Genomic DNA, 26,301 nt, shown 5'->3' with positions numbered 1-26,301 from the left:
GACTGCATTACTGCACAACGCTCCATACTAGGGAACATAATCACTGGTTCTGCTGCCTTTACAATCAGTGTATATGGCATAAGTATCCCACCTTTTACAGTTGCCGATAGTGGAAACACTAATTTGGCCTATATATTTAACTGGGGTGATCGATATCTAGCCTTAGGGGAAAACCTAAAGACCGGCATAGGATAGACTCTCATGATACTGGATTTGCCTGGATGTGAAAACCAGCTACTTTATTCACACGGAGCTAGGACAAAATTATCATTTAGTATCTACATTAATGCTCCTGAACTATTTAATGATCTACTAGGATAGTTTAATTTTTCTATGGGTTTGTTCGTTTATAAGTTTTCCCATACTATAGGGGTTACCAACCTCAGTTCACTATGCTTTTTCTACTACAGTGTAGGAATAAATAGTTGCCTATTTGTATGCACAATTTTTTATTGTTGCTTATGACAGGTTTGATAAGTACGGGTTGATGTATTTATCTGTTTTACCATTATGCTTTCTTTTTTTTTTTTTTTTTTCTCATTCTTGTTTGCGAAATCATGCACATCAGAGCTGGGATAAGATAAGATCACTATATGGTTAATTTCATAACCCTCCGCGTTTAGTTATTATTTCTGACCCAGTAGTGACATTGTGTATACTCTTATATAAATGTTCTCAAATATGTTCTGAACTTTTGTTAGATACATATACTCATAATGGGTACTAGTACATTCTAACCCCCACAGGCCAAATTCCTAGACATCATGCTAATTATATCGCTAATTTATGTATATATCCGTGCCTTATCCAAAATGTTTGTAATGACTCAGAAGGGATTGCTGTGTATCACATTTAGATATCTTTTCAGAAGAGCTGATAGTTAAGTTGTGTTTCAGGATAGATAGAAATTAATTTTTCTCTGCCAATGACTATTCATATTATACTGCACTTTATTTAATAATCGCTCTCTTGTATAGTATATATTTGTATGTGGGATGTATGTGTATCTATAGGTTCATGACTCACTATTTTGAACCCCTACACCCTGAATACATACATTTATGAGATAGGATTTTACTAATTGCGTTCAAGATATCCTGCCCACTGCGACTACGAAATATTTTTAAGTGGTGTAAATCTTAAGCTACTGACAGCACAATACTTTTCCAGTCCCTCACGTATGTGATGAACAGTTGCCATGTTAAAGTTAATGGTTATGTCATTAGGATTCAATTTAAATATTTGATCTCTGTTGAGTATATACAAAGTTAGAGACACCCTCACTTTTCACAACCTTGGCATTTGACCAGCAGTCAATAATGTATAATCCTCCATGTTATTCTGCCCTAGTATATTGGCTCTCAGATCCCCTCTATACCACCCCCTTTAGTGATGGAACTTTATGTCAGACAGTCCTCCTATTTCATATATACTTTTGATATTGATACTACTAATCTTGTACAGTCCAAGCTTATATGTTGATCGCTATAGGATTTCCTATTATAGATATCATGGCAGAATGATGTATTGGGAGTAAGAGCTCCACAGTTTTCCAAGTTCAGTTTACTGTTTCTTTCCTGTTTGGATTTCTAGTGCTCAGGTATAAACCTATATGTGCAATTATAGTTACAAGGGCCCAAAAGGGATCCTATATGTTGTTAATTTGAAAATAGGAGGTTTGCTTTTTCTCCATATGAACCACATAGCTAGCATTACAATACTAGAATAATCTCTGGCTCATTGAATTCTGTTACTTGTAGTTATTGAATTGTATCTTACCATTTATGCCTTATAATACTGCCATCTGTAATGCTTTGTATAAGAATATTATTGTATACTACTATAATTTGCCCTTACGGGTTGAGGGCCTTTGTAAGTGGTTACTTTGTACTGTTCTATTCTTTTCCTCAATAAAAAAAAATAAAAATTGAAAAAAAAAAAAAAATATCCTGTCCTCCACAGTCACCCGACCTAAACCCAAGAGATATGGTTTTTGGATGAGTTGGACAATAGCATGAAGAAAAATCAGTCAACAATCAAGACTACTGAAAAACAATTTAAGGTGCTTATATCATGATGTTGTCTGAGAACTTAAAAGAGTTTATACAGCCAAAGCTGGCTACTAATCTAAAATCATAATAAATCATTTTTATTTGTTTAACATTTTTCCTGATCCTTGCATAATGAAAATTATCTAATTTCAAAGTTTTGATGACTCTACTATTATTAAAATATGTGGAAAATAGTAATGTTAAAGAAAAATGTATTAGTAGGTGTTTCCAAACTTTTGACTATGACTTCTTACCAAGCAAAACTAATTTGAAAAGGTATTTATTGCATGGTAAATAAAAATATATTACATTTCTCTAGACTATAATACCTCACTGCTTTATATGAGATGTACAGATTTTTAAAAGAAAAAAGTATGTAACTGTAATGGTGGCGATACATTTTAGGTATAAAGTTATAGTTGTTAAAAAGGTCAACCAAGGAACTTTCAGCCTCTCAAAGTTCGGGCGAAATGTTACACAGAAGCACTGGAGTTAAAATACAAATGCAAACCCACACTCCTAGAAGCTACAATCTCCATAATCCCTAAACCAGGTAAGCCCCCAGATAAAGTTACTAACTACCGTCCTATATCCCTAATAAATGTGGATATCAAATTATATGCTAAACTACTCGCAGTGAGAATCAGTAATTACTTACCGTCCCTAGTACACGTAGATCAGGTAGGCTTTATCCCGGGTAGGGAGGCTAAGGAGAACACCTTCCGAGTTTTGCATACCCTATTCTCGGCCACAAACTCTAACTCGCCCCTAGTCCTTCTCTCCACCGACGCCGAGAAAGCTTTTGACAGGGTGGACTGGGATTTTCTCTGGTCTACTCTGTCAAAGTTTGGATTCTCCCAAGTAATGATCTCACGTATTAAAGCCCTATATAGCAACCCCTCGGCATATATTAATGCAAACAACACCCTTTCGCAAAAGATAATGATAAATAATGGCACGCGGCAGGGATGCCCCCTTTCGCCCTTGTTATTTGCCCTAGCAGTAGAGGCGCTCGCCACCAGGATACGGAGTAACCCTCTTATACAGGGGGTCACTTTTGGAGAGCTCCATCAGAAATGTCTGCTATACGCAGACGATATTATATTCACATTGAGCTCCCCCTCTACGTCCCTACCAGCCCTCCTTGAGGAGCTGGAGGAGTATAGAAACGTCTCCAACTTTTCAATCAATATGGAAAAATCGACGATACTCCCAATACACTTAAATGCAGAAGACATGCACTACATTAAAACCCACACCTCTTTTCAGCTGACCTCGAAAATCAAATACTTAGGAATTGATATATCCCCTACTCATACAGAATTATTCAATCTCAATTATGTTCCTCTTCAAATAGAAACTGAAAAGTCCTTAGATTCCTGGCATAAACAAGGCCATCTTTCATGGATGGGGCGCATAAATGCATTAAAGATGAACATCCTTCCCAAATTCCTTTATCTATTTCAAGTCCTCCCCCTAGATCTCCCCATACAATTCCTGCAGAAACAACAGAGAAAATTTGACCGATTTATTTGGTCACATAAAAGACCCAGAGTAAACAGAAATACGTTGTTCCTTAACAGAGCAGATGGGGGGCTCGGATCCCCTAACCTGGTTAATTACTACAAGGCATCTCATTTGGCACGAATAGTTGCATGGAAACGCTCGCTGACGAGCAAACCCTGGGTGCAGATAGAATCCTTTTTAGCGGGGGGGTTAGACTTGGGAGAACAGTGCTGGATCCCACATAAATCGAGGTCCCTAGACATAGGGAGTAACTACTATACAGCCTCCACGCTGCGAATATGGGACAAATCCCTAGTAGAAGATAGATCGTTATCAACTCCAATGTCCCCACTTACTCCATTACTCAATAACCCCCTACTGCTACAAAACCACACCATCCCGACCCCGCGTATGGCTGGAGCCCCCTCCAACGTACCAGTACACATGCTGATACACAATGGCTTGATGCGCCCACAGGCTGAGGTAAGCCAATTAATAGGTTCCCCGTTCCATTTATGGTTTCCATATTTGCAGGCTAGACATGCCATTTTTTCTAGTCCGCACAAAGCAAACTTAACCAGAACACTGACTCCATTTGAAACCTTATGTACATCCCCCTCCATGACTAAAGCTCATATCTCTATAATTTACAAGCTACTAAATGGATCCTTCCCCATTAAGAGACCTGCATACATCATCAAGTGGGAGAGGGAGCTAAATATAACATTGACAGATGAGCAATGGGGCCATATTTTTATTGAAACCAAAAAGTCGTCCCTATCACTAACTTTAGTAGAAACAAATTTTAAGCTGCTTTCCAGGTGGTACCTTACCCCACACAGAATACGCAGTATTTTTCCTAACTCTTCCCCCCTGTGTTGGAGACACTGTGGAGAAATTGGTACACTCTCTCATATATGGTGTAAGTGCCCTCATATTCAGCCATACTGGCATAGTATAAACACACAAATTAACAAGATAATAGGTAGGTCCCTGGATCTTTCCCCTAGCCTGATCCTATTAAACAATTTCCCAGATGTAACATGTCAATATCGGAAAAAATTGCTACATGTCATGCTTAATTGTGCTAGACGCCTTATACCAAGATATTGGAAAAAAGCAGACACACCACCATATGGAATGTGGGTTAAAGAGGTGAAACATGTACTTGATCTTGAAAAAATATACTACACACATATAGGTAAACAAGATTTTATTGCTGATGTGATATTCCTCTGGGAGCAGGGCGAATGAACTCAGAACAAATGCTTTGATTCAAATTATATGGTCCTCTGTCTTTTATCTTATTGTTTCTGTAACATTTTCTGTGGATCCAGTCTGGAAGTTTGATATAGCCAGTAACAATCTGTAAGGTTGGCAAGTATCATGATTCTATGTTATCCCTGATTTAATTGTATTTGCTGTTCACATCTGCCTATAGGCGTATTTATACATTGTATACTGTTTCTTTTCTTTAAACCTGTTTGAAAACAATAAAAAGATATATTGGAAAAAAAAATACAAATGCAAACCAATTTTAGGAAAAAGTACATGAAACTCTCCATGAAGTACATAATTGTTTAACCATATTTTAAGATAACACGACCATGTTGTAGTAATCCGTATCCTGGTTGTCAGTAATATGATACTAACAGTACAGCTGCTGCTCACTATTAACTATACTTTTTTCTTTATAGCACCTAGCACTAAAGACCTTTAGTTCAGTGCCATTTGTTATACTCACAGGCAATGTTAAAGGGGCATAAGCTTTGTATTAAGTGTAGTATGCCCCTGTAATAGTGGGGAATCACTTCATTTTAAGAAGTTACAGCCTATAGCTATAGGTTTGTTGTCTTATTTATGAGGAAGAATACCTCTAAACTTGTACATCCCATGGTTGGCTGCAGCTTCATAAGAGAAGGATTGTTACAGTTATTTTTGTTATAATTTCTATTTTGTTCACTTATTCTGTCTATTCTTTAACTATGGTAAATACATCAAAATCTAACATTCTTGAGAAACTATTTATAGGGACAGAAAGTTAAAAGATCATTAAACTCAAAGTGTAATTCTCATAAATGTTTAATTATGCATAGTGTAAAATGTATTTTCATTCTTTTCTTTTTCCTGTAATTTAAATTTGAAAATTAAAGTTTTGTTTTTTATTTATCTTAAAGTGTGCTTTCCATGGATTTCAGAAGCTTTACCATACTACATATTGAACAGTGATTGGTTTTCCGATGAAGTGCAATACCACTGACAAAATTTCTCAATTCAAACAGTTTTTCACAAGATTTCTTTTGTATTTTCCAATTAAACAAATGTAAACACTTTTAACATAGGCTTTGAACTGCAGGGTTTGGCCTCTAGTTATCAACGTGTCTACTTACCTGCATTCGCCGGCCCCAATACGCTCGCCTAAGCTTGCCTAACATCGCCGCCGCAGACCTGAATACGTTCGCCAAAGATATCAAGAAAGCTGTCAAAAAGCCACACACCAAGTACGGTGTGATGAGCAGCGGACTGTTGTTAACTGACAGTCATCGATCTCGCTGCTCATCGGCTTATTCGCAGCTTTCTTGCTAGCCTGTCACTAAGCACCCACATTATATTATAGAGTTTTACCCCCTAAACCGCCACACAAAGAGCCCCCCGCACCTAAATAAACGTATTAACCCCTAAACTGCGACTCCTGGACCCCTCCGCAACTATAATAAATATATTAACCCCTAAACCGCTGCTCCCGGACCCCACCGCCACCTACATTATACCTATTAACCCCTAATCTGCCGCCCCCTATACCGCCGCCACCTACATAAAGTTATTAACCCCTATCCTGCTGATCCTGGACCCCGCCGTAAATAAATTAATTGTTTAACCCCTAAACCTCCGCACCCGGAGCACTCCGCCACCTACATTACATTTATTTACCCCTATCCCGCCCCCCCTACACCGCCGTCACCTACAGTACATTCATTAACCCCTAATCTACCCCCCTACACCGCCGCCAATTGACCTCGCATTCTATTGATTGATTGATTGGATCAGCCAATCGGATTGAAGTTGAATTTGATTGGCTGATTACATCGGATTTTTCCTACCTTAATTCTGATTGGCTGATAGAATCCTATCAGCCAATCGGAATTCGAGGGACGCCATCTTGGATGATGTCATTTAAAGGAATATTCATTCGTCGTTAGTCGTCGGCCTAGAAGGATGTTCCGCGCCTGAGGTCTTCAAGATGGAGCCGTTCCTCGTTGGATGGATGAAGATAGAAGATGCCGCTTGGATGAAGCCTTCTCCCAGTCCGGATGTCCTCTTCTGCCCGGATAGGATGAAGACTTCTGCCGGTCTGGATGTCCTCTTCTGGCCCATCGGATGAAGACTTATGGACGGATCGGATGACCACTGGTGCCCGGCTGGGTGAAGACGGCTCAAGCTTTTTTATTTTATTAGGGGGCTTAGATTAGGTGTAATTAGATTAAACTTTCTGTAATTTAGAGTTGTTTTTTTGTACTTTAGTTATTTTTAGTTAATTTTATTTAATGTTAGGTAATTGTAGTTAATTTAATTTATGTAATGATAGTGTAGTGTTAGGTGTAATTGTAACAGGTTAGGATTTATTTTACAGGTAATTTTGTGTTTATTTTAGATAGGTAGCTATTAAATAGTTAATAACTATTTAATAGCTATTGTACCTAGTTAAAATAAATACAAAGTTGCCTGTAAAATAAAAATAAACCCTAAAATAGCTACAATGTAATTATTAATTATATTGTAGCTATTTTAGGGTTTATTTTATAGGTAAGTATTTAGTTTTAAATAGGATTAATTTATTTAATTATAGGAATATTTATTTAGATTAATTTAAATAATATTTAAGTTAGGGGGGTGTTAGGGTTAGGGTTAGACTTAGGTTTAGGGGTTAATTCATTTAATATATTGGCAGCGGTGTAGGGGGGTGGATTAGGGTTAATCAATGTACTGTAGGTTGCGGCGGTGTAGGGGAGTCAGGATAGGGGTTAATAAATGTAATGTAGGTGGCAGAGGGCTCTGGGTGAGGCGGTTTAGGGGTTAAACAATTAATTTATTTGCGGCGGGGTCCGGGATCGGCAGGATAGGGGTTAATAACTTTATGTAGGTGGCAGCGGTTTAGGGGGCAGCAGATTAGGGGTTAATAGGTATAATGTAGGTGGCGGCAGGGTCTGGGAGCGGAGGTTTAGGGGTTCATCTATTTCTTATAGTTGCGGCGGTGTCTGGGAGCAGCGGTTTAGGGGTTAATAAGTATAAAGTAGGTGGCGGCTGTGTAGGGGGGGGCAGATTAGGGGTGTTTAGACTCAGGGTACATGTTAGGGTGTTAGGTGCAGACACTTCCCATAGAAATCAATGGGATATCGGACAGCAGCGAACATGAGCTTTCGCTGCTGTTAGACTCCCATTGATTCCTATGGGATCCACCGCCTCCAGGGTGGCGGATTGAACACCAGGTATGCTGGGCCGAAATAGTGGTGAGCGTACCTGGTTGTTCTTTGATAACTTCCAAAAGTAGTCAGATAGTGCCAAACTTCGTTCGGAACATCTGGAGTGATGTAACCATCGATCTGTGTCGGACTGAGTCCGGCGGATCGTAGGTTACGTCACTAGATTCTACTTTTGCTTTTTTGATAACTATGGCGAATCAGCCTCGCCACAAATACGCTGCGGAAATTCCAGCATATTTGCGGTTGACGGCCTTTGGCTAATCACATCATTGCTTTTTTTAATGTTTTCATATTATTATTAAAGAGACATAGAAGGGCCAAAAGAAAATGTTCTAATATTCAGAGCATTTTAACAACTGTAAAGTAGGTAAACACATATACATAGTTACACTTGCTGAAAATATTTGGTGAACTAATGACAAGAGGAATATTATTATTATACTTTATTTATAAAGCGTCAACAAATTCTGAAGCGCTGTCCATGAGTACAAAAGATAAAAGTACAATGATGATACAATATTTACAGGAGGAATTGAGGGCCCTATTCTCGTGGGGAAGTACAATCACATTCAGACAGAATAACTTGGAGAAAAATGGAGAATTTTATCTCAAAACAGAAGATACCTTTTGTTTTATGTTTTTCTAGATAGCACAGCTATGTGCATGGTCACCAATCACTAACTAACTGTCTACCTAAGTATGCTTTCCAACAAATTATATTTAAATGAACAAAGTAAATTTGAAAATAGATGTAAACAGAAAGGTATCTTGCATGCTCTATCTCAGTGGTTTCCAGCCTTTTTTATGCTACCACCTTAAAAAAAAGTTTGGTGGCTGTCTCCACCCTCAAAGTATAGTGACATATTAAAATATATTTTTCATAACAGCCATGCTTTCTTAAAGGGACATAAAACTCAAAAAAATTATTTCATGATTCTGATAGAGAATACAATTTTAAACAACTTTCTAATTTACTTCTATTATATAATTTGTTTCATTCTCTTGGTATCATTTGTTAAAAGGAGCAGCAATGCACTACTGGTTTCTAACCGAACACACGGGTGAGCCAATGACAATCGGTATATACATGCACATCCACCAATCTGCAGCTAGAACCTAGGTTCTTTACTGCTCCTAAGCTTACCTAGATAAACCTTTCAGCAAAGGATAACAAGAGAAAGAAGCAAATTAAATAATAGAAGTCAATTTGGAAGTAGTTTAAAATTGCATTCTATATCTAAATCATGAAAGAAAAAATTTGGGTTTCAAGTCCCTTTAAGTCAATTTATAAATCCATTTAATTTCTCCAAGAACACTAGTGTACACTTCTTTTCTCAGCAACAGAAATCTCAAAAAACTACACAAAAAAGTACTGAAAACATCTGTCATTTCCTTCTGGTCACACTGAGGTCAGAATAATTTGATTTACTAATTTATTGCAGGAGTGAGGGAAATCAGCTCAAGCCAAATGATTTGCAAAAATATGTTAAAGTATTTTCAGTATCTAAGAGGTATCCATAAAATGCAAATCACAGTATTCATTTATAATAGAAATGCTATGTGAAACCTAGCTCATTCTTCATCATGAAAAATGCAGTTATGCTGAAAACATTTTCTATGTAAAACACATGGACCAGTCTTCTCTATAAACAGATAAGCATCCAAGCTAAAGTCATTGTGAATACCAGTTTACAAAAAAAACTATATTAGAGACTTGTAACATTTTCCTTTGTGTTTTTATTTGACTTGACTCTCACTTCATTGCACACAGAATAACATGGAGAAAAATGAAGACTTTTATCTCAGCACAGAATATACCTTTTGTTTTATATTTCTCTAGATGGCACAGCCGAATTTTTAAAGATTACAATACTATCATCTTCAAACTTATTTTTTCCTTAATTTTATGTAAGGTTTGACAAAAAATTAGGGTCCCCATTAATAAAGCTGCGTATGCAGCTCCGGGGGCCGGTCATGGAAATTTAGGAAGAAGCGCTCATCAGACCACAGCTTCCTAATCAATATGCCAGCAAATTAGCTGGTGGATTAAATCACCCCAGGGTGATTGGCAACCCCTTCTCACACACCACTGGGCTCTAGAGCGAGCAGGGGGCAACATTGCACAAGCGAACGCATTTTTTTTATTGTTTAAAAATATAGAGAATCCCTTTATTACCCATTCCCCAGTTTTGCACAGAAAACATGGTTATATTAATATGCGTTTTATCTCTGTGATTACCTATCTAAGCATCTTCTGACAGTCCTCTGATCACATGACTTTATCTATTAGCTTGCATTTAAGCCAACCAATCAGTGCTGTGTTGTTAGAATCCACAGGGGTCGTGTGAGCTCAATGTTATGTTATGTTATCTATATAGCTTACATGAACTATTAATCCCCTGTTGTGAAAAGCTAATACAAAGCATGTGAGCAAGGGGCTGTCTTTAGTGACTTAGAAACAAATACGGCCAGATTACGAGTTTTGCGTTATGGCTGCCTCGTTGCTAACTTGTAAGTTATTTCCACCGCTCACCTTTAACAGCGCTGGTATTACAAGTTTAAAAAAATACGGCGTTAGCAGGCAATATGGCAGCGTTGAGCTCCATACTGCACCCAAATACCAGCGCTGCTGTGAGCTGCTTTTACGTGCTTGTGCACGATTTCCCCATAGACATCAATGGGGAGAGCCAGCTAAAAAAAAAGCCTAACACCTGCAATAATGGAGAGTAAAGCTCTGTAATGCAGCCCCATTGATTCCTATTGGGAAAGAAAATATATGTTTAAACACCCTAACATAAACCCCCGAGTCTAAACATCCCAAATCTGCAACCCCCGACATCGCCAACACTACATTACACTTATTAACCCCTAATCTGCCACCCCCAATGTCGCCGTCACCTACAATACAATTATTAACCCCTAATTTGACACCCCCAATGTCACGGCCACCTACCTACACTTATTAACCCCTAATCTTCCACCCCAACGTAGCCGCCGCCACTATACTAAAGTTATTAACCCCTAAACCTTTGGCCTCTCACATTACTAACACTAAATAAATATATTAACCCCTAAACCTAAGTCTAACCCTAACCCTAACACCGTTAACTTTAATATAATTAAAATAAATCTAAATAAAAATTACTATTATTACCTAAATAATACCTATTTAAGACTAAATACTTACCTGTAAAATAAACCTAAGCTAGCTACAATATAACTAATAGTTACATTGTATCTAGCTTAGGTTTTATTTTTATTTTACAGGTAAGTTTGTATTTATTTTAACTAGGTAGACTAGTTAGTAAATAGTTATTAACTATTTACTAGCTACCTAGTTAAAATAAATACACATTTACCTGTAAAATAAAACCTAACTTGTCTTACAGTTAAACCTAACATAACACTATAATTAAATTAAATTACATTTTTTTTATCTAAATTACAAAAAATAATATACACTAAATTACACAAAATATAAAAGAAATTATCAAATAATTAAACTAATTACACCTAATCTAATAGCCCTATCAAAATAAAAAAGCCCCCCCCCCAAATAAAAAAAACCCTAGCCTACACTAAACTGCCAATGGCCCTTAAAAGGGCCTTTTGCAGGGCATTTCCCCAAAGAAATCAGCTCTTTTACCAGTAATAAAAAAATAAAAACAACCCCCAACAGTAAAACCCACCACCCACACAACCAACCCCCCCAAATAAAAACCTACCTAAAAAACCTAAGCTCCCCATTGCCCTGAAAAGGGCATTTGGATGGGCATTGCCCTTTAAAGGGCATTTAGCTCTTTTACATTGCCCAAACTCTAATCTAAAAATAATACCCACCCAATAAACCCTTAAAAAACCTAATACTAACCCCCGAAGATCCACTTACAGTTTTTGAAGACCGAACATCAATCCTCATCCATCCGGGAGAAGTTTTCATCCAAGCGGCAAGAATTCCTCAATGAAGCCAGGTGGTAAATCGTCATAGAACAGGCTAACAATGGTATTGAGCCAGTTGTTCATTTCTGGGAGTGCGCTTCTCTCTGTATGTATTTAGTCTCCCTAAGGGAAAAAGGGAAAACCAGACATGGACTCCTTGCTCAGTGTGCTTAGACGAATATGGCTACACCTCACTGACGAGGCCCATTGAAGGCGAAAACGATCGTTTGGGGTTGCTGTGTTCCTTATTCAGAGAGGAATTGCCTGATATTTCGGCACTGGACTGACCGTAATAGGCAGGATCAGACTGATATACTACAGGAAATATCTACTCTGTGAAAAGCATTACTGGGCTAAAAGAAGCTGCACCCAGGTGGTAAATCGCCATAGAACAGGCTAACAATAGTATTGAGCCGGTTGTTTGTTCCTGTGAGTGCGCGTCTCTCTGTATGTAATTAGTTGCCCTATGGGAAAAAGGGGAAACCAGATGTGGACTCCTTGCTCAGTGTGCTTAGAGGAATATGGCTAAACCTCACTGATGAGGCCGAATGAAGGCCAAAATAATCGTCTGGGGTTGCTGTGTTTCTTATTCAGACAAAAATTGCCTGGTATTTCAGCACTGGACTAACCGTAATAGGCGGGATAAGACTGATATACTACAGGAAAGTATAAAAAAGAAAGTTTAAACCCTTAAAAAACCTAATACTAACCCCCGAAGATCCACTTACAGTTTTTGAAGACCGAACATCAATCCTCATCCATCCGGGAGAAGTTTTCATCCAAGCGGCAAGAATTCCTCAATGAAGCCAGGTGGTAAATCGTCATAGAACAGGCTAACAATGGTATTGAGCCAGTTGTTCATTTCTGGGAGTGCGCTTCTCTCTGTATGTATTTAGTCTCCCTAAGGGAAAAAGGGAAAACCAGACATGGACTCCTTGCTCAGTGTGCTTAGACGAATATGGCTACACCTCACTGACGAGGCCCATTGAAGGCGAAAACGATCATTTGGGGTTGCTGTGTTCCTTATTCAGAGAGGAATTGCCTGATATTTCGGCACTGGACTGACCGTAATAGGCAGGATCAGACTGATATACTACAGGAAATATCTACTCTGTGAAAAGCATTACTGGGCTAAAAGAAGCTGCACCCAGGTGGTAAATCGCCATAGAACAAGCTAACAATGGTATTGAGCCAGTTGTTCATTCCTGTGAGTGCGCTTCTCTCTGTATGCATTTAGCAGATTTCTTGGGGATTCTGGAAGTCACAGATTAATTAAATGTGTTTAGCATGCAGTAATAATTCAAAAAGTTAAAAAAAGTCGCCCTACGGGAAAAAGGGGAGACCAGACGTGGACTCCTTGCTCAGTGTGCTTAGAGGAATATGGCTACACCTCACTGACGAGGCCCAATAAAGGCCGAAACGATCGTCTGGGGTTGCTGTGTTCCTTGTTCAGAGAGGAATTGGTGGTATTTCGGCGCTGGACTGACCGTAATAGGCAAGATCAGACTGATATACTACAGAAAAGTTCTACTCTGTGAAAAGCATAACTGGGCTAAAAGAAGCTGTACCCATGTGGTAAATCGCCATAGAACAGGCTAACAATGGTATTGAGCCAGTTTTTCGTTCCTGTGAGTGCCTTTCTCTGTGTATGTATTTAGTCTCTCTAAGGGAAAAAGGGGAAACCAGACGTGGACTCCTTGCTCAGTGTGCTTAGAGGAATATGGCTACACCTCACTGACAAGGCCCAATGTAGGCCAAAACGATAGTCTGGGGTTGCTGTGTTCTTTGTTCAGAGAGGAATTGCCTGGTATTTCAGCGCTGGACTGACCGTAATAGGCGGGATCAGACTGATATACTACAGAAAAGTTCTACTCTGTGAAAAGCATTACTGGGCTAAAAGAAGCTGCACCCAGGTGGTAAATCGCCATAGAACAGGCTAACAATGGTATTGAGCCAGTTGTTCGTTCCTGTGAGTGCGCTTCTCTCTGTATGCATTTAGCAGATTTCTTGGGGATTCTGGAAGTCACAGATTAATTAAATGTGTTTAGCATGCAGTAATAATTAAAAAAGTAACAATAAATAATTTTACACAAATAATCTAATAATAATAGTAATAATAATACAAACCAACCAAAGTTGAATACAGTGTTTTAATAAGGAATTTAGATTAACTAGAATGACATATATAAAGAACATTCTAATCAAAGTTTCATTTAGTGCTTTTATTTTCTGTCTTTATCCTCAAATTTTTATTTCTGAAAAAACAACCCTTTTCTTCTGTTCCGGAAGCGTCAAGAAAATTATTATTAAACTGAGTTAAAGGGACACTGAACCCAATTTTTTTTCTTTTGTGATTCAGATAGAGCATGAAATTTTAAACAACTTTCTAATTTATGCCTATTATTAAATTTTCTTCATTCTCTTGGTATCTTTATTTGAAATGCAATAATGTAAGTTTTTGGTGAACAACCCATTTTTGGTGAACAACCTGGGTTGTTCTTGCTGATTGGTGGATGAATTCATCCACCAATAAAAAAGTGCTGTCCAGAGTTTTGAACCAAAAAAAAAGCTTAAATGCATTCTTTTTCAAATAAAGATAGCAAGAGAATGTCGAAAAATTGATAATAGGAGTAAATTTGAAAGTTGCTTAAAATTGCATTCTCTATCTGAATCACAAAAGAGAAACATTGGGTTCAGTGTCCCTTTAATGTAACATTGCATATTAACTTAATGGTAAATATTCAGGGTTTTTTTTATCAATATTATACTCAAAAATATATAAAGTAAATTATTTTATAGCAAGGATATTGAATAGTGTGTGTCTATCATCTCTATCTCTATCTCTATCATCTCTATCTCGCCATTATGTTTGTACTTTGTTGTTGAAATGCTCAGTATTTACAATTAAGTAATTGTACTTAAGTAATTAGGTAATAGTATGAAATATGCAATCAGAATTTATAGGAATGTAACTCTACAGTAGTGGGACATTAAATCTAACCTATGTTAAATAAACATGAGGTTTTTTAATTCACTAGAGCAGCTGTTTTTAACCATGTGTGGTCTGAGTTCTGAACAAATAAGCTATGCTGGGAGCATGATTCACTAACCCATGACCCTTGTTAACTGCCATAACAGTTATGTAACTGCTATGCATCTGGTTTTCACATTTTCTATATTTTCTTCTGTAAGTTTATTAATCAGGTTACCTTTGAGTCTGCTCCAGTTGTTTTGCACCTCTGCCCTGTGCCTGATTCCTAGACTTTAATATTTTACTTCCCACAAACAGTGCATATATAATGGTATATAAAGATCTATGATGGAGTTTTTATAGCAGTTATAATATATACTCTTGGATTTTGTCCCTTAGAAGATGTAGCACTAATCTAGTTCTATTCCACAAAACTATATCTAAAGAGATATATCTTTTGCAAATAATACATTAAACAAAGAAAAGTTAATTATTATTATTTTTATTATTATTATTATTGCCTAGTAGACAGTGACACTGATTTATTCTAAAAAGCACAGATAAATAAAACCCACTTAAAAATGCAGTATTGCTGTGAAAGTAAAAATATTTTAAGGTAATTTTTCTAGTCTAACGCCTGTGATCATGAATTAGAGTTGATATGATATGTTTCATTTAGACATCCAAATGCCATCCAATAAATTGTTCAATGTCTATAAATATTTTAATTACTCATAAAGTATTAGCAATAACACCAGTGTAGTTTTACATTTATACATTTGCAAACTGGTGTGAATGTAATAAACTAATATAAAAATGGCTCAAAATTCACTAGATTTACTATTAATTATAAAAGTCCAGTTTAAAATATCAGTAAATTAGTTTTTTTTTTTTTTACGTTTCTTCATGTCAGATACACTTGAATTCTGCTTTACTTATAGTCTATCATATTTTTAACAGTTTAGTTGCCAAATACTTTCTAAATCATATTTACTAAGATGAATTATCATCAGCATCTCCAAGGGTTCTAGAGGTGTTGTCAAGATTTTGCACTTAATCTTAGCACCAGCATGAGGAATTCCTATAGACTATATTGCCTCTGTATGAAGTATCTCGTCTTGCAGCAGATTCTTTGCTATTTTAAAGCTTACAAGGTTATCCTGTTTTTAGTTTTCCATTTATTCATCTTTTATAGCTTTCAAGTTTTCTTTTTTTGTCTATGTTAGATTGGACTGTTCTATAAAGTTGTTTTTTTCTCTCTAAGGTTTTGTAGGTGTTTTGGTGATGCCTTACACTACACAGCTTGTTCCATGTGCCTAGTAGTGAATAATTATAATCGATGTGTCTCCATTAATCATAATGGAGAGTATAACGTCTCCATTGACTATAACGGGAGGCTAAAAATCTTTATGAATTCCATAATTTTTGAGTTATGAAGTTGTTCTTTTTTTAAATGAGATTAGTTTCACAACAGGTTTTAATGATCATTAGCTACACAATGGGAGTAGTGGTTACATGTGTGATACTTGGAATCTAACACACATAGCACGCATCTTAATGGACCATGCACCATTAACAATGATAATTCCTGATTTGTATATGGGACAGTATCCATAGGAAAGGGAACCCTCTCTCTTCTCCATCAAAATAACCTTCTAAGTAGTTCAATATAAGTACCTACAGTAATACCTCACAATGTATGCATTCTACTAGGTGGTAAGTGACTCCAAGTAAGCTTCAGTACCCTCATCAGTATAAATATGTCATAAGACTCCTTATATGTAGCAGTGGAGTCCAATCAATTACATATGAGACTTATGTCTCTTTATTTGTGATTGTAATATTAATAGCAATCATCTGTCATCAGGTGTGTTGCATTTTAGTAATAGGGCAATATTTGCATTTTTTTTAACTAAAAATCTGATTTGAGAATATAGCTGTCATAAAATGCATCTGTCCTGAGATCTCATTAGTTTATAACTGCATAATGTTTTATTTAAAAAAAAAAAACATTTTAACCAACTAACATAAACAAATAATCATTTATAGTCCAGAAGCTTTGTATTATTGCTGCACAGTAGTAAAAAGGCATAGTACTCAAAATGTCAAGCCTGATAAAGGGACCTCAGTGTCCTGAAAGCTTGCAATTGTATCCACTATTATTTAGCTGTTAAAGGTATCAACTTTTTTTTGCTTTTGTTATGAATTTTGCTTTTCTTTGAATACACTGACTAACGGTACTGCCCTTTTTCTATCATTAATATAAAAGTATTGTTATTTAAAATGCAGCGTTTTAGTCTGAAAAATGTGAACTAAAACTGTTTAAAATCAATTTAAACTAACACATCAGTATCAGTTGTGTACTTTTAATTGTATGTTTCGTTAGCATTCGTATGCAGAAGAAGGCTGCTACTCTTGGCGTTCAGCTATTTTTGGAGCCGGATTCATTCTTGTGCAAGTACAAGATTTTCACAGATCTTAGTGTGTTGTACTTTCACAAGATACCTACTTTAAATAATGCCCATTTGCTAACTTCCTTCCAATACCCATTGGCTAATAGGCGCAATGAGCAGTTGTACCTATCATATCATGAGCATTATTAGGAAGTACCAATTAATCAGTAGGCATTAGAAGGAAATGCATATAAGTCAACCAGTATTAGTTTCAAGTACATAACTAATACTGATGTATTAGTTTCAATTTAAATGTAAGCAGCTTTTATGCCACATTTTCAAACAATAAAATCAACATATTTAATTTTTTCTTTTTTATGTATGTGATAGAAAAGTGTTGAGCATGATGTCACTTTAGTTTTGAATGAGATTCCCAATATGATTTTTAAAATTGTCACAACTTTAAGTGCAATGGCTAATTTGGCAGTTACTAAAAAAAATGCCAAAATCAAATTACATTGGGTCAGTGGGGGTTTTTAGATACAAAATGTTTGGGACCCCATGAGGAGCTTTGATAAATTTTAGTCATAGCTTTTAACCAAACAGCTGCCCAAATTTGTCTACATTCTGGCAGGGAAATGCATTAGAGTGGCCGCTTAAAGAAGAATAATGAGTAGTTTTTTTCCAGATACCTTGCTCCAAATTTACCAAATAAAAATATTAATATGGATAAATACTAAATTGCATATATTCTGTTTGGGTGTTCAAGTGCAGTATGTAAACTTAACAGTGATGTGCTATATATAAACATGCAAAATCTCTGTATTGTACTACACCTACTGTGTTTTAATGATAATATTTTTAGATGATTCTTTAAAAGAGAAATTATGTAATTTCATAAAATATCTAATTTTACAAATTGGTGGGTACCTCTTTTGTATTCATAGATAGTTTGATATTATATTATTGTTATCATGTGTTTTGAATAAGATTTTTTAAAAAATTGTTAAAAACAATAAATTAAAACTATATTAACAAAATAAAATTTACTAGCAAAAAACTTGTTTTAATGCCAGAGATTCTGTTCTAATTTTGATGTGGAGAAAACACTATGACATTAACTAATGACAACTCTCTCCTGCATTCTACTTCTTTTGGAATTTCTGACGCAGTTCTGTTGTGGTTCTTAGCTTCTACCTCAAACCACCATGACCATAGTGCTATTTTCTCGGATGCATACTCTTATTGACCTTTTTTCTGTTGTGGTGGCACATTGTTTTGTTACAGGTCTCATACTGTTTTTAAATCTATCATGCATTCGTAGGTTCTTTAGTCAGAAGACTTATTATTATGGAAACATGATCAGGGTGTCATCCTATGGGTTTATTCAATGGCTTCTCTCTAAAATTCCAACAAAGCTGTACTTAAACCCCTCCCTGTGTACTACAATACCTCCACCATATATTGTTCTCCCAACCGAACCATGATTTTGTCATATGACACTTATTAATGCCCATACAATGATGCTTTTACCATTACACGCTGATACTAGCTTACACAGTTGTGATTTTACCCCATACCCGTGTCTGCTATTAATATATATAAAAAAAATACTTTTACTTTCATGGCTTTCAATATTTCACACAGAGCAAAGATTTTACACCCAAATACACTGGTGCCCACATACAATAGTACATGCACACATACTCATACACAAAGGTTCACACAGTCCCCTACACCTACACATGCAAACAGTACACACGCACATAAATATAAACATACAGACACACATGCATACACTTATACACATACATTCAAACAGAAACACATACATACACACATAGAAAGACGCAAAAGAAACACATGCACAGATACATACACACATACACAAGTGCACAGAGTCTAGACACATACATATATGTATATACACATGCAAAACACGCAAATACAGAAAACACATACATACAATGGAGGACTGATAACACCTGTGGCCCAAGTTAAAGAGCCCATTCATTCTACCCCCAGTCTTGCACCTAATCAAGCCATGTCTCCTTTAAGTACTGGCATGGCCAGTAAACATTGACAATGCGCAAGCATGCAATAGCAGTGTATTCGCATTGACATCTTGCTTTTATATTTCAAATCAAGTAGTGGGCACCCCCACCAGCGGACAAACATGAAGGTACACATATAAACAAAGACACACACATATACATACTTACAGGCACATACACAATTATATTGTATTTCTCAGCACTTTCTACCACATAGGTAGGTAGCTCAGGGAAGCACAGCTTAATGACATGGATAAACATACCCCCCCCCCCCCACACACACACACTGTACTACTCTATCTCTACTACTACTCTATGTATCTGTAATCAGGTGGAGAGTGAGTGTTTTGCAAATTTAGTAATAAGTGCAGAATGTGCCTAGTCCTAATGCCCGTCTAATCAAAAGCCTGCTCTGGTCTGCAGTGATCCACAACAGATAGGACTGAGATCCACAAGGAGACCTTGATTAAAATTAAGATCTATGTTGCCTCACACATGGGCCTTTAGCCTACCCTAGAAAATCTGCCTGCCTTAGAATTATAAACTTCTATACTTGCCAGCATCACATGCTGCCTGTCCAAAATCTCATTCCAAATGCCTTTGCTACTAAAATGTACATTCTACTCAAAAATATACTATCTTGCACATGAACGCTTCTAAAATATTTTTTCATGAAAAAATCATTCTTTATGTTTTACAAACTACACTTGATGAACTATGACAGAGGAAGGCTGTTTTTACCTTCCATTCAAGTCTATGGGAACCACAAAATTATAAGTTGCAGGCTTGCTAATGACAGGACAGGAGACACTTGAAAGCTGCTAAAAGACAGAAGACACATATTTGTTGTTGAGAGGCTCAAAGACACCATCTAGGACACTCAAGACTTACTACTGAGAGGCAAGAAAATACCAGCTTGCTTTTGAGAGATTAGGGGATGCTAGCTTAATGCTGAGAATTATCCGGATTTATTTCTGCTGAGAACCAGGGTACAGGCCTCTACTGAATCCATGAAACAGGCAGCAACTGATAAACAGGATATGGCATCAGAAAGATGCTCAGCAGTTTTCTAAGAGGGACATTAAATACTTTGTGATTGATTACTGTCAACTTTGTATTCTATTACATTGTTCTCATACATGTCCTTTAGAAACACTCTCGTTACTTAGAATAATGATGACATTCTCAGAGTACTGATGACAGAAGAGAAAGTAATGCCATCACAAAATATCCCATCACTAAATTTCTGCAGCACAAAAATATCTCAACGTTCCTAGAAAATATAAAAAGTAAATAGGGCTTCAACACTTTAGTGGTATTTATAAAACACCATAAGTTTATTTAAGAAAATATATTTTTCAAATGTTATAAATTTAAAAAAGGTGAAAATTAAAATTAATTGATTTACTACTTTTTGGAAGTAGTATAAAATGTATTGAAATCGATGCCTACTACTTGTCCTTTCCACCAAAAAATTGGTATTGTAAGGACAACAGCCAATTCCATCTCAACAAATTAGGAAAGCTTTAGCAATTGTTGTATCTTGCTAACAAAACTGTTGTTTTTTTATACAGAAGGAATTTGTACAGTCAGTTCTTTATGCCATATATCGTTTTGATGCTATGCAATTGGCTGTTCAAAAGGTAAACACGCGAGTTTAGACCCATACGCAAGATTACATTACTGGCAGTGTGACTTGCGAGTCTGGAATTTCTTTTGAATATATGATATCCAGGAACTGTGTGATGACTTCCAGAATAACATGTGTTGAACCCTCACCTCTTTAATGATACATAACATTCTTTTATTTATCATAGGCTTTATAGCTTTTTCAATATTTATTTGAGGAAAAAAGTAGCTTTTCATGCATCAAATGGATGTTGTTTTGTGTTCAGATTTCAGAGATGGATATCTGATTATGCTCAGAACTTCATGATTTCATCTGCACATACTGAATTAAAGCATTTGTCTAGGCCCAACCTAAAAATTATTTAAACTAAAAAAATGGTTAAATAGTCATAAAAAGACTAAAACTGTACAAGCAAATGCGTAAAAGTAAGAGGGAAATCTTATTAAACTGACATTTTTCATTGAACCTAATTTTATTCAATTTTTATATATATTATTGTTTTTAGTGTGGAATATTTACTTACAGTATAGTGAAATTTTAATAAATTGACACGATTATATAAGTTTATCAAAAAAATATAATTTGCTGTATATCTTTTGTATCAATGTTTTTTTTTTGTTGACATTAAGTATTATTCACGTATTTTCCATAACTAAGCATAGTGACACATCTCAGGTCAAATGTATTTTTTTTTTTTTTACGTTTACTTCATTTATAGCAGACCATGAACTTTCCTGGTAACCATAATTTGCTTAAGAGACATAATATTTTATAACATACATAGCTGATGACGGTCTGCTTTATTTCTGTTTTCTTTCTTCACTTTCTTTTTCTGAGCTAGCCTTACTGTACAACTTTACTAGACATATTCTAGAAAGTAAAGTTAAATGTTATGTAGAAATGTTTTTGGGGTGCATAGGGGGTACATAATTCTTGGTAATTTAGAATATAGAATTAAAATCACATTTGGACTGTGTAAAGAGCATTTATATAAATCAGTATTATTTCTCAGAACATCTGGATGTCCTGTACTGCCAGTAAAACTATTGTTTCCTAGAAATATTGCATACATAAATTACTCCATAGCACTTGAATTAAGCAATGTGGAGGTTAAAAGGAATATCTGTGTCCTGCTGTTATCACCACAATACCCACTAAAATCATTTAACCTCTTAATAAATAATCCCACTATTAATCTAAGGTAATCCACTATCAGCTTCAAGCCACATAGTAGTCCAGATAGACCTATAGGTAGAGTATTGAATCTGGGACCAATGGCTGAACACACTGGATACAGCCTCGAACTTGACTCATTTTGGTAGAAAGCGCTTGATAAGTCTTGTGTTATGGAAGACAGGGCTGACTCAGTACAATATACTAGTAGAGTTGTCAGAAAAGTCTAGCTGAACCAGCAACCAGAAGGGTAAACATACAAATATAGATTTTTATGACAGATGAGATTCACAGACCCAACATTTATGTAATTTTTTCCTATAAAGTGTTAGCTTGCTTAGTACACAGGATAGACACATTTTTCCCCAGGCATTCTTGAAATCCCTCATAGTGTGTGAATCTATCACCTCTAATTGAAGTTTATTTCATGAATAAACCAACCTTTCTGTGAAGAAGTACTTTGATAAATTGCTTATGAACCTACTACCCATCAATATGTGATCATTACCACTTGTTTTAGAGTTGCTCTTTTTGGTAAAAATTCTTAAAAAATGTGAAAGCTTCTACCAAACAGCCTCCTTTCGTCCTCCCTTTTGATCATCAAGTATTTCCTTGTAAGATTTCTATTTTAGATTATGTACCATTCTAGTAGCACTCTTTTGTCTTTTGTCGTATAGTCTGGCCAGATTTTAGAAAGTGGACAACCTACATTTGTGGATCTTCAATATTAGTAAATAAAATTGTGAGAGCACAATCATTTTACGCTCTTTCGCCTAGATTTAGAGTTTTGTCGGTAACGACCCACATAGCTAACGCATGCTTTTTTTTCCCTGCACCTTTTAAATACCGCTGGTATTTAGAGTTCACAGAATGGCTGTGTTAGGCTCCAAAAAAGGAGCGTAGAGCATAATTTACCGCCACTGCAACTCTCAATACCAGCGGTGCTTACGGACGCGGCCAGCTTAAAAAACGTGCTCGTGCACGATTCCCCCATAGGAAACAATGGGGCAGTTTGGGATGAAAAAAAACCTAACACATGCAAAAAAGCAGCGTTAAGCTCCTAACGCAGCCTCATTGTTTCCTATGGGAAACAGTTTCTAAGTCTGCACCTAACACCCTAATATGAACCCCGAGTCTAAACACCCCTAACCTTACACTTATTAACCCCTAATCTGCCGCCCCCGCTATCGCTGACCCCTGCATATTATTATTAACCTCTAATCTGCCGCTCCGTACACCGCCGCAACCAACATTATAGCTATGTACCCCTAATCTTCTTTCCATAACACCGCCGACCCCTATATTATATTTATTAACCCCTAATCTGCCCCCCACAACGTCGCCGCCACCTACCTACAATAATTAACCCCTAATCTGCCGACCGGACCTCACCGCTACTATAATAAATGTATTAACCCCTAATCTGCCTCACTAACCCTATAATAAATAGTATGAACCCCTAATCTGCCCTCCCTAACATCGCTGACACCTAACTTCAAGTATTAACCCCTAATCTGCCGACCGGACCTCGCCGCTACTCTAATAAATTTATTAACCCCTAAAGCTAAGTCTAACCCTAACCCTAACACCCCCCTAAGTTAAATATAATTTAAATCTAACAAAATAAATTAACTCTTATTAAATACATTATTCCTATTTAAAGCTAAATACTTACCTGTAAAATAAACCCTAATATAGCTACAATATAAATAATACTTATATTGTAGCTATTTTAGGATTAATATTTATTTTACAGGCAACTTTGTATTTATTTTAACCAGGTACAATAGCTATTAAATAGTTATTTACTATTTAATAGCTACCTAGTTAAAATAATTAAAAAATTACCTGTAAAATAAATCCTAACCTAAGTTACAATTAAACCTAACACTACACTATCAATAAATTAATTAAATAAAATACCTACAATTATCTACAATTAAACCTAACACTACACAATCAATAAATAAATTAAATAAAATACCTACAAATAAATACAATGAAATAAACTAACTAAAGTACAAAAAATAAAAAAGAACTAAGTTACAAAAAATAAAAAAATATTTTACAGCCAATCGGAATTAAGGTAGGAAAATTCAGCCAATCAGATTGAGCTCGCATTCTATTGGCTGATCGGAACAGCCAATAGAATGAGAGCTCAATCTGATTGGCTGATTGGATCAGCCAATCGGATTGAAATAGAATCTGATTGGCTGATTCCATCAGCCAATCAGAATTTTCCTACCTTAATTCCGATTGGCTGATAGAATCCTATCAGCCAATCGGAATTCGAGGGATGCCATCTTGGATGACGTCCCTTAAAGGAACCTTCATTCGTCGTCTAGTCATCGGAAGAAGAGGATGGATCCGCACTGGAGGTCTTCAAGATGGAGCCGCTCATCATCGGATGGAAGAACATAGAAGATGCGGCTTGGATAAAGATGTTTGCCAGTCCGGATCTACTCTTCTGCCCGAAGATGGAATTCTTCAGCCGCCGCTTGGATCAAGACTTCAGCCGGAGGATGGATGTCACTCTTCAGCCTCCGCTTGGGCTTGGATCAAGACTTCGGAGGCTCTTCTGGACAGATCGGGACCCGGTGTGGTGAAGACAAGGTAGGGAGATCTTCAGGGGCTTAGTGTTAGGTTTATTTAAGGGGTTTTTGGGTTAGATTAGGGGTATGTGGGTGGTTGGTTGTAATGTTGCGGGGGGGTATTGATTTTTTTTTTTACAGGCAAAAGAGCTGAATTCTTTGGGGCATGCCCCGCAAAGGGCCCTTTTAAGGGCTGGTAAGGTAAAAGAGCTTTTCTATTTTAATTTTAGACTAGTGTAGGGCATTTTTTTTATTTTGGGGGTCTTTGTTATTTTATTAGGGGGCTTAGAGTAGGTGTAATTAGTTTAAAATTGTTGTAATATTTTTTATTTTTTGTACTTTAGTTAGTTTATTTCATTGTATTTATTTGTAGGTATTGTATTTAATTTATTTATTGATAGTGTAGTGTTAGGTTTAATTGTAGATAATTGTAGGTATTTTATTTAATTAATTTATTGATAGTGTAGTGTTAGGTTTAATTGTAACTTAGGTTAGGATTTATTTTACAGGTAATTTGGTAATTATTTTAACTAGGTAGCTATTAAATAGTTCTTAACTATTTAATAGCTATTGTACCTGGTTAAAATAATTACAAAGTTGCCTGTAAAATAAATATTAATCCTAAAATAGCTACAATATAATTATAATTTATATTGTAGCTATATTAGGGTTTATTTTACAGGTACGTATTTAGCTTTAAATAGGAATAATTTATTTAATAAGAGTTAATTTATGTCATTAGATTTAAATTATATTTAACTTAGGGGGGTGTTAGGGTTAGGGTAAGAATTAGCTTTAGGGGTTAAAAAATTTATTAGAGTAGCGGTGAGGTCCGGTCGGCAGATTAGGGGTTAATGCTTGAAGTTAGGTGTCGGCGATGTTAGGGAGGGAAGATTAGGGGTTAATACTATTTATTATAGGGTTATTGAGGCGGGAGTGAGGCAGATTAGGGGTTAATACATTTATTATAGTAGCGGTGAGGTCCGGTCAGCAGATTAGGGGTTAATAAGTGTAGGTAGGTGGAGGCGACGTTAGGGGTGGCAGATTAGGGGTTAATAAATATAATATAGGGGTCGGCGGTGTTAGGGGCAGCAGATTAGGGGTACATAGGGATAACGTAGGTGGCGGCGGTGTGCGGTCGGCAGATTAGGGGTTAAAAAAATGTAATAGAGTGGCGGCGATGTGGGGGGACCTCGGTTTAGGGGTACATAGGTAGTTTATGGGTGTTAGTATACTTTAGAGCACAGTAGTTAAGAGCTTTATGAACCGGCGTTAGCCCAGAAAGCTCTTAATTCCTGACTTTTTGCTGCGGCTGGAGTTTTGTCGTTAGATTTCTAACGCTCACTTCATCCAAGACTCTAAATACCAGCGTTAGAAAGATCCCATTGAAAAGATAGGATACACAATTGACGTAAGGGGATCTGCGGTATGGAAAAGTCGTGGCTGCAAAGTGAGCGTTAGACCCTTTAATGACTGACTCCAAATACCAGCGGGCGGTAAAAACCAGCGTTA

Source organism: Bombina bombina, chromosome 2 (genome assembly GCF_027579735.1).
Source record: "Bombina bombina isolate aBomBom1 chromosome 2, aBomBom1.pri, whole genome shotgun sequence".
Lineage (NCBI taxonomy): Eukaryota > Metazoa > Chordata > Amphibia > Anura > Bombinatoridae > Bombina > Bombina bombina.
The sequence above is the reverse complement of the archived record's forward strand: the minus strand, read 5'-3'. Positions refer to the sequence as shown.